The sequence below is a fragment of the Gymnodraco acuticeps genome, unplaced genomic scaffold (genome assembly GCF_902827175.1).
Source record: "Gymnodraco acuticeps unplaced genomic scaffold, fGymAcu1.1, whole genome shotgun sequence".
Lineage (NCBI taxonomy): Eukaryota > Metazoa > Chordata > Actinopteri > Perciformes > Bathydraconidae > Gymnodraco > Gymnodraco acuticeps.
Genome location: NW_022990943.1, coordinates 782,256 through 791,989, shown reverse-complemented (window position 1 = coordinate 791,989; position 9,734 = coordinate 782,256). Strand labels below are relative to the sequence as shown.

The following is a 9,734-nucleotide window of genomic DNA, read 5'->3' as shown; positions in this document are numbered from 1 at the left end:
AAAGTCGCTGAGAGGCTGAGGCCGGGCCTGTTTGAAGTTGTATGACAAGCTAAAAAAGTACTTGCTGAGATCAAAAGCTCTGTTTTGTAGTTTAATGAAAAAACTCGGTGATCAGACATATACATTGTTATAATCAAAGAAATTGTAATCTTGCGGTCAACAAAAAAGTACAACGGCCCTGTGTCACCCTGTGACGAAGGTAACTTTGTCACTGATGGCTTCGGGCCTTGCATATGTGCACATGTTTATACAGTTTATATTATTTATTGATGTAGTGTTTATTGTATTTTATCTTGAAATGTGTTCCCCTTTCCCCATGTCTGGTGCCATTGATTGTGTGCACCTGGTGCTCTGTGGTGTCTCCTCCCCCCTCACCTGTGTCCTGTTGGGTTGATTGGGTTGGGCATTTAGACTCTGGGGTTTGGCTGTTTGGGAGATAGTGTGTGAGAGATCCTTGTGGCTGCAGGCTGTGGTCAGGGAGAAACAGCAGGATTGAGGCTGTGTGTCAAGTCTTCCTGACTTAATAAATGCCCACACCGGGTTGTATTTTGGACGTTCTGCCTCTGCCTCCTTGCTTGGTCTGGCCGCTCAATTGTCAGCTTCACACACCCTCTCTTCCACACACCCACACCTCACCCAGGTGAACAGGATTACAATGAGTGCCACCCATATCCATGTGACCCAAACCAATCAATCAATAGTGATCAAACAAATATCTTATATTAAAACATAAAGGATTACTAAACACGTTTCATGGCTCCTACAAGGAGGATGTGCAAAACAGACAAACTAATAAGGCTTTATTTAAACATTAAAGAATACTTTAAGTTAATGTCATCTTTTGAATAAGAAAAAAACGTTGGGTATCAACAGATAAATATTAAGTCTGACAAAGTAGGCTACTTCTAATATATTGCATAGTTTATTTTGGCACTTGACAATCACCTTCCCTGAATTTTACTCAGGTTCCCTCTTGGCTAGGGGTACAAAAGGGAAACGACACGACCAGATTGGATTTGGTATATGTTACCGGTGGTTTTATTTGTAACGGCAACTGAGTAAATGATGTACACAAACAGCTTGGCCCAACAACGGGTCAAGCTGTCACTATCTCACAAAAGGGTCTCCAAAAGAGAGTTGCCCAGTACTATACAAAAGGAAAGGAAATACCTCACTTCTAAAGTGGAAACAAAACAACAAAACGGGACTGTGGGAAAACAGAGCTGGTGCGGGTCTACAGGTGCTAATCACCTGGATCTACGTAATATACACATGGGAATGCTGGTCTACAGGTGCTAATCAACCTGGATCTAAGCAATATACACACACAAACCCTATACTAACACAGAACCCGATGACACGCTGCTAATCAGTGTGCTCGCCCAGAAACCCTACTGAATACACTGCTAATCAGTGTAGCTAACACAGAATACACACGGCTAAACAGTCTCAGAAGTCACAGAACGAAGGCAATATCACAAGGAGAGGCTTGAGGCGTCTGTCACACAATACAGAGCCTCCCGAATGGTATCCGTGCCCAGCCTTTATACTCCTCCCCCGGATGACGTGGCAGAAGCGGGCAGGGCTTGGGTGACGTCTGTCCAATCCCCGCGGATGTTGCGAGGTCGAGACGGCCACTGACAGCATAGGAACTGCACAGCTCATTTGCATACACACACACACACACAGAGTTAAGGGTACAAGGGAGCAGCGGCTGTAACAAACCCGTTCTACACCGCCCCCCCCGATACCGGGGGAAAAATGCGTCATCTGCAGGAAACAGCGTCTGAGGGCATCTTAATATTCAATAAACTATGAATGTTTTATATCCATGTAACGGGAAGAAGCTCAGATAACTGATCTTTTTTTTTTTTTTTTAAACCCACAAAGCTAACGCTCTGCCTCTGAATTAGCCACGAGCGGAAAAATGCTGCACAGAAACTCACTCATAACACCCTTATTACTTATCGTAGCTGCACGTCCAATAGGGTGTAACGGTTCACAAACATTTCGGTTCGGTACGTACCTCAGTTTGTAGGTCACGGTTCGGTAGGTTTTCGGTACAGCAGAAAAAATGATCACAAAACATAAATCATTTTTTGGGGTTTTTTAATTATTATTAAACTGTCAATAATGTATTCACTCAAATAAATACTAAATATGATAAAATAAACATTAAGGTGCAGCATTTCGAAGAACTGAAATAATCTGTATTTGAACTGTACTGTACTAAGCAGCCAGTTTGACATTATGACTTGCTTGTCATAGTATTTTCATTTTGTGTTAAGAAAAATGAACTTGTCCACATTGCTTGCCGAAAGGGCAGATCTGCTGGGACTAACAATGTCTCCACAGCAGGAGACATTGTTGGAGAACACCCTCTCGCTAGGGACAGAGGTAGCAGATACAGCCAGGTAGCGCTTTGCTAACATGGCAACATAAGGATATTTGGCGTTTGTAATAGCTTTGGCTCGGTCTGAACTTTTTGCGAGTGTTGGAGGCTTAAATGCTAGCGGGAGTTGGGTTTGCACTTCAGTCATTTTTTTTCTTTTGGTACCGGTGATATTCACGTTCGGGTGATGCCTTTTCAAATGAGTATGCAAGTTTGATGTATTGCCAGCCGCGTAACCAATTTTAGTTGAACAATGCCGACAAACAGCTTTGGTTCGGTCCACCTGTCTTTGTCCGTCATCCTTGTACGTAACTGCAAAACCAAAATGTTCCCAAACCGGAGACTTCAATGATGCTGGAGGATTTTCGAGCTCAACTTTATCTGCGTTCGCCATTTCGACAGTTACTCAAATTACTGACTACATGTGAACGCATCCCTGTGACCAGCTCTCATAGTATGCCTCTCGTCCAATGAAATGACTTGCTCGCTCTATGACGCGTTGAACCCAATGTGAGCAAATTACTCTGAATGCTGCGACGCAGCACCTGAGATTACTTCCAAAAAGTTGTTCACGGTCTCAATTTTTTACGTTTAACGTTATATTTGTTCGGTACACACATGTACCGAACCGAAGGGCCCATACCAGAGGCGCGGGAAGGTATTTTGAGTGGGGGTGCTGAGGTGCTGGACTCCAGACTCCAGTGAATACTATAGAGTGGTGAAGTCCCTCCCCTTCCGGGGGACCTCCATGGGACCTTATTTCGGAAAAATTATGTATTGAAGTCAATGGAGAGAGAAAGATTATCTTTTGATCCCGTTTGAATTGTGCAACGAATTACACATATGATGTTTGTCAATTTAAAAGATCATTTTGCAAGTCAAAAAAATTAAAATGTGTCGTAAAACTGTGAAGTAACACCTTTTTTTGTGTGAAGCGCTCAATGAACTACAACTCTGGTCTTGCATACGTCACCAACACCAAGATGGCCGTCACATTAGCACATTTCACCTCTTTCTTTCAGAATGAAGCGAAAAGTATTAAAAGAGGTGAAAATCACTACAAGTCTGGCCATGTTGAGAACTGTACATACACAAAAGGGGAGTTAGTCGGTTCCAGCATGCGGGACCGGCTTTACAAGGTGTCGGTGAGTAACACGAGTGTAATGTGTAACGTTAATGTCAGCTAGCTAAATTCACTTACGCGACTCTGGGATTTGTAGTCTTTCTAGTTGCGTATTTTTCATAGTCTTATATTTCAACAGTTTTAAGACAAACTGTGACTTTTTTTAAATGGAAATGATTTTTTAAGATTAACAAATATCATGTGTAATCTGTGGCACAATTCAAACGGGATCGAAAGATAATCTTTCTCTCCGCATTGACTTCAATACATAATTTTTCAGAAATAAGGTCCCATGGGGCGGAAGTAGATGGGCGTCACTTCGCCACTCTATTACGGGCACTATAGAGCACGCACAGAAGCGCGAGCACAAAAGCAACACTCCCCACACGCAAACACACATACACATACACCTGTAACAATGAAGGCTCGATAATCAGCTCACGGCATATAGGCAGGAGTAAAGTGCTATTTTTTACGAGTGGGGAGTGTATTTTTTTTTTTAAATATTGAAGTTAAAAGCATCAATCTGGTGCACTTTGTGAGCAACATTAAGAGATATGGATACATCTCTCAACACCCATATGAAACAGAACTGTAATCAGATGTTCTTTTTCTTTATGAATATTTTACAAATCACTCCCCTTTCAAACTGTATTCTTGTTTTACTGCCATATAGTATTTCATAACTGTTTTGGATTTTTATTTTTCAGACTTTTTAAGCCTGCCAGTATAATGTGTATTCTACTCTAGTTCTAAGTAAAATCAGTACATTTTAAACCTCATGGTCCTCTTTAGTTCTTCAGATCATGGCACAACTCTTACTGGTATTCTGAGCTGACACAGTATTATGTGTGTGGATTTTAATTAATAGTTGTCTGTTTCCTTGTAGGGTTGGCTACCAGGTGAGTTCAGATACCACGTGTGCCAGTATGAAGAGGTGGTTTCACTGGGGGACCACACTGGTTTTGAGGCCACTTTGAGGCTGGATGTCCACACTGTGGAACAGGTCAAGGAGTGGGTACAAAAGCTGAAGGGGTCATCAGGGGTGACATGGAGGGTGGATGTTACCCGACCCAGGTTGGGGAAGCGGGTGCTTTTCAAAGTAAGTGTTGTCTTGTTGATATTTCTTGAAGTTACTTTTTAATGATCCTTTTTACTTTGACCTGTACTATAATACATCTGCTTTATTTTGTTCAGGCAAGTTATAAGTGTCAGCATAGGGTGAACCCGAGAGCAGCCAAAAGCAGCAAGAACACCTGCTGTCAAGCAAAAATGCACACGACACTCAAGAGTACTCGTGGGGAAATGAAGTGAGTTTACTGATCCACATACTTATTATTTCACGTTTAGCTTTTTTTACATAATATTGATATATATATTGATTTATGTTATAGGACCGAAGACCCACACATGCCTGACCTACCATTTAAGGTTATTCTAATAAACAGGCACAACCACAATCTTTTTGTTTAGAGGCAGGACACTGGTATTCAGTGCCCCTCTACACCCTTTATGTACCTGTTTGTATATGTGTATGCCTTTCTTTCTCATTTGTTTTTCACCTTATGTCTTTGTCATATCTTATCCCATTTACCTTGTCGTGGTAAGTGGGCTTTTTACCAAATCAGGCCTCAAGGTGTATCTCAAATGCTGAAATATAACCTCCCTGTTAATACAAATGCATTACCCTACATCACAGTATTACATGACTAAAGGTCCACTGCCCTCTGCAGTCATGAAAAATTTCCAGAGGCTGGTGTTGATCCAACCTAAAGGACATCAGATGACCCCTGCTTGACCTCCTGCAGTTGATGCAAACAGGTAAGTGGATCATGCAGTCAACTTGGGATTGTATCCTGGGACTTCAGCATTCAGCAGTCCCCTGTTCCTACCTCACCCCTCCCACTGTCCCAGCCTTCACCTGGTGAGACATATACACCAATTAAAAGGCATGATTATTACACAGTCAACCCTTATTCAGAGTGCCTAATAAATGTATATTTTTTTTTACAGTGCGGATTTTGGCTTTTTTGGGACCATCGCACATGTGTGTAAGTAACAAGTATGCTGTATAATCTGCAACAACTGTCAGGTGGTGTTATTGATTATCTTCGCAAAAGAGCCCCCACCGATATTGATTTTGAAAAATATTTTTTAATTGAAATATGGGAGCAAAAACAAAAGGGTAGAATTGATCATACCATATTATGTTATTATTGCAACTGTTTTTATTATATTGTGTTGTTTTGTTTATATATATATATATATATATATATATATATATATATATGTATGTGTGTGTGTACAAATTAATTAATATAAAGTGTATATATGTGAGTGTGTGTATAAATGAATGAATACATCTGTGTGTATACATGAATAAATACATGTGTGAGTACATATAAGTGTGTGTTTATATGTTTATAAATGAATAAATGTGTGTGTATATATATATATATATATAAAACCGTATCATTAAATAATGCTGTGTGTATAAATGAATGAATACATCTGTGTGTATAAATGAATAAATACATGTGTGAGTACATATAAGTGTGTGTTTATATATATATATGTTTATAAATGAAAAAATGTATATATATATATATATATATATATATATATATATATATATATATATATATATATAAAATAGTATCATTAAATAATGCTGTCGGATAAATGAAGTACACAGTAATAGTCAAGGTTATATTCAATATTCTGCACTTACATCAGCTGATAAGATATTTAAAACGTCTTTTGTTTGTCCTGAAAACGACATTTGAGAATACACACAGGCTATTTATAGATGATAAAACACCAGTAATACAATCTCAGGACTCTTCGATATGGCTTTGATTACAGGATCGTTTCCTTTCAGTCAACAAATCCTTTGGAAAGACAAAAAACAACTATTCAATATCCTGCTTTACCGCTATAACTGCCGAAGATGAAGTCTATGACGCTATCGCTATAGAGTGGGCGTGGTTAAATCTAAACTGGGTTGGAAAAACGATAGACGCAGACGGGCCGGCAGCAACACACAACAAAGAATTTCCGAAACTAAACGAAGTGTTTTTATTTATTTATTAAAATTATAACTACAATCCGAAAAAACAGGGGAAGCCTGGTTTCCCTTGGCCTTCAGGAGAAAACGCCACTGCTTATTTATTTATTTTGGTGACGATCCGACCTCCATGCTGCTACTCTGGTTCAAACTGCATCCACCAAACAATATGATTTATCTCGACCTCCCCAAAATAGCCAAAATCTGACACGGTGTGAGATGTCTTTTTTAGCTGTTCTGTCGTCATTTCCTGCGATCTTCTTCATAAAGTCAGTCTGAATGAATGAATGGGCATTTCTTTGACTATTTATAGGCAAATATGGGTGTTACGTGAAGCCCGCAAAAGCTGCACCGCATTTCGATTCGATTGTGATTTATAAAGAGAAACCGGCGTAGGAAGTGCTGTACGCACTTTCCTCGCCGGTACGCAATGTTTGGTGAATCGGAAAATGTCGGAACATTTCTGTACCTATTTTTTGGATTTCTACTACGTAAGCAACCTTCCCACGTTAATCCTATGCACGGCGTTATAAATGAGGCCCCTGGGGCCTATACTACGAAGCTGGTTCAACCTAATCTGGATATGTTTGAGTTAGCCGGTTGGCCTAATCCAAAACATACGCGCGACACGGGTTATCAAGTGGATCGCTCAAGCCAGCCGTGTCCTATCTAGTTAGGTGCGCGTTCACATAAAAGGGGTGGTATTTGGAGCGATCGACCAATCGGAGTCATGGATAAACCAATTTACTTCACTGCGGAGGAGCAGACCATAATCATGAGCCGCTACGAGGATGTGAAACACGTAATTCAAGCTAAAAGTAGCACACTTGTGGCTGCCAAACGTCGCAAACAAAGTTGGCAGGAGATTGCAGACTCCGTGAATGCGTAAGTAAAATACGTATACGCAACATATATGTGTTTCAGGCTGAAGCAGACTCTGTGAGGGCCCTGTACAAACGGACCCTAGTCCAAAATATACAAATAAATGCCCAAACCATGGAACTAAATGCCCTACTCATTAAAAAGACGAAGTTGGAGGTGGAGAAATTGGAAAGAGAAAGACAGGTAATTGTGTAACATTCGATCATTTATTTTCAAGTCAAATGAAAGGTGCATAAGGTGACCTTTATGTTTTAGGATACCTAAAAGACAAATCCCTTTTTTCTTTACAGAAAAAGTTAACCAAAATTATGATTTTCTTCTCTTTTTCCTTCAGGAATGGCTGAGAAAATAAACTCCAACATAAATCACCCAAGGCCTCTCTCTCTGTGTGTTATTTTTTTTATTGTGCAAATGTCAATGAGATAGCATCTTTGACAGCCCTGCCAGTAGGGTAGTCCAGGGTGATGGGGTCTACCACATCAGGAGGTTGGGGGTCTGCAGGAGGGGCCCTCTCCTTCCTCATTGTGGCAATGTTGTACAGCACAACACAGGCCGTAATGATGCGGCATGCTCTTTCAGGGGCCACTCTGAGGCCCCGCAGGCAGGTGAATCTGGCCTTCAGTATGCCAAATGTCATTTCAATCTGGACCCTGGTTTTGGCATGGGCCACATTGAAACTGGTTTGTGGCCCTTCACCAGGGTCAGGATACGGGGTCATCAGGAAAGGCAGGCAGGCATAATCCCTGTCCCCGAGCAGCACTCCACTGAAGACTCCTGAAGATAAAGGAACATTTCCATAAGTATACACAAAAGGCAGTTTAAGAAGCACAAAACAATAATAATGTACAGTTGCCATACCCTGCTCAAGTTTGTGACACAGTGATGACTAAGAGAAGATCCTCGAGTCATGGACTGACCCAGGCCACTTTGCATCAAGGCTGGTGTCACATGTGGCCTGCAAAAGCATGTGGGGTTAACAAGCCTACTTCCACAAAAAGAGCATCATAGTCAGTGTAGCATCAGTGTTCATTTGCAATGAGCCCATGTTGTAGATAAAGATAGTCCAAGTGTGAAACATGTACTGTGTGAATATTTAAATGTGAGTTCCTTGAATCACCCAGACTTCAATGTGTGTTCTAGTGAATGTGCAAGATTTACCTGAATGTTGAGGCTGTGGAATGATTTGCGATTTACATAGTCGCCTTCATTTTCTCCCAGAGATCGGTACGTGTGTGCAGTCGATACAGCCAAGCACCCTGGGAAACCCTGTGAAATAGTAGGCTGCATTTATTATACAACAGTGTACGTCATAGGAACAACATTCACTGTAAAGATATAATCACATACCTGCCATGCTGTAAAATCCCTCTTTGATCATCTGCGTGGGACATGTGCCAGGAAACACAACAAAGGACTCTGCGAGCCCTGTCAGAGCATGTGCGACCTTATGTATAGCACTGCAGACTGTATTTTTGCTGAGGTTCTCTGCATCCCCCACGGCATACAGAAAACTGCCGGTTGCAAAGTAGCGCAAAGCGATACATACAATCTGCGGCACTGTAAGGGCACTACTCCGATGTGTGGCATTAGCAATATATGGCTCGAGGAGCTGACACAGATAAGTCAGCCCTTCTGACGAGAACCTGTATCTTTCATACAAATACTCTTCAGGGAAAGCCAAAGGGTTTATTCTTTCCCTAAAAATCCTCTCCCGCCTGAGAGCGCCTCTCACAATCCGAGCTCCAAGCTCCACAGTGTCATCTACAAATGGTGACGTCATTTTCACAGAGATTTCATTGGTCGATAGGCGGAGCTTTTATAGGCTTATCTCTTAGCCTGCAACCTAACCTGGTCACGACCAGGTTAGCCGCTAAGCATAAGTTACCATGGAGATCTAGCCTGCTAAAAAGAGAACCAGCTTCGTAGGACCGGAAAGCCGGAGTTTTCCCTGAATTTAGCCGGCGAAGCGAAAATCCTGCTTCGTAGTATACCCCCCTGGTACTCTTTTTTTGGCGGAGGTGTGCATGCGTCAGGTAAAAAAAAGTTATTTAGCCTTCCCAAACCTGAGCCTCACGCGCCGCCTATGGCCCTGTCTCAGGTCGACTATTTTCATTTCCTCGCTCCTCGGTCCTTGGTCTCACCGGAAGTTGGTTTGTCTGCGCCATCTTGAGTACCGTCCCATGGCTCTTATTTCTGCCGGAGGACCGAGGATCGAGGAGCGATAATCGAGGAACCACCAGACCATCCTCCGATGAAATCCTCAGACACTC

At 41.6% G+C, this 9,734-nt stretch overlaps 1 pseudogene; it reads right to left on the bottom strand.

Annotated features, from left to right (window-relative positions):
* Positions 1 to 7,864: 7,864 nt before the first annotated feature.
* On the bottom strand, positions 7,865 to 9,244 carry LOC117558533 (annotated as a pseudogene).
* Between the last annotated feature and the right edge of the window lie 490 nt (positions 9,245 to 9,734).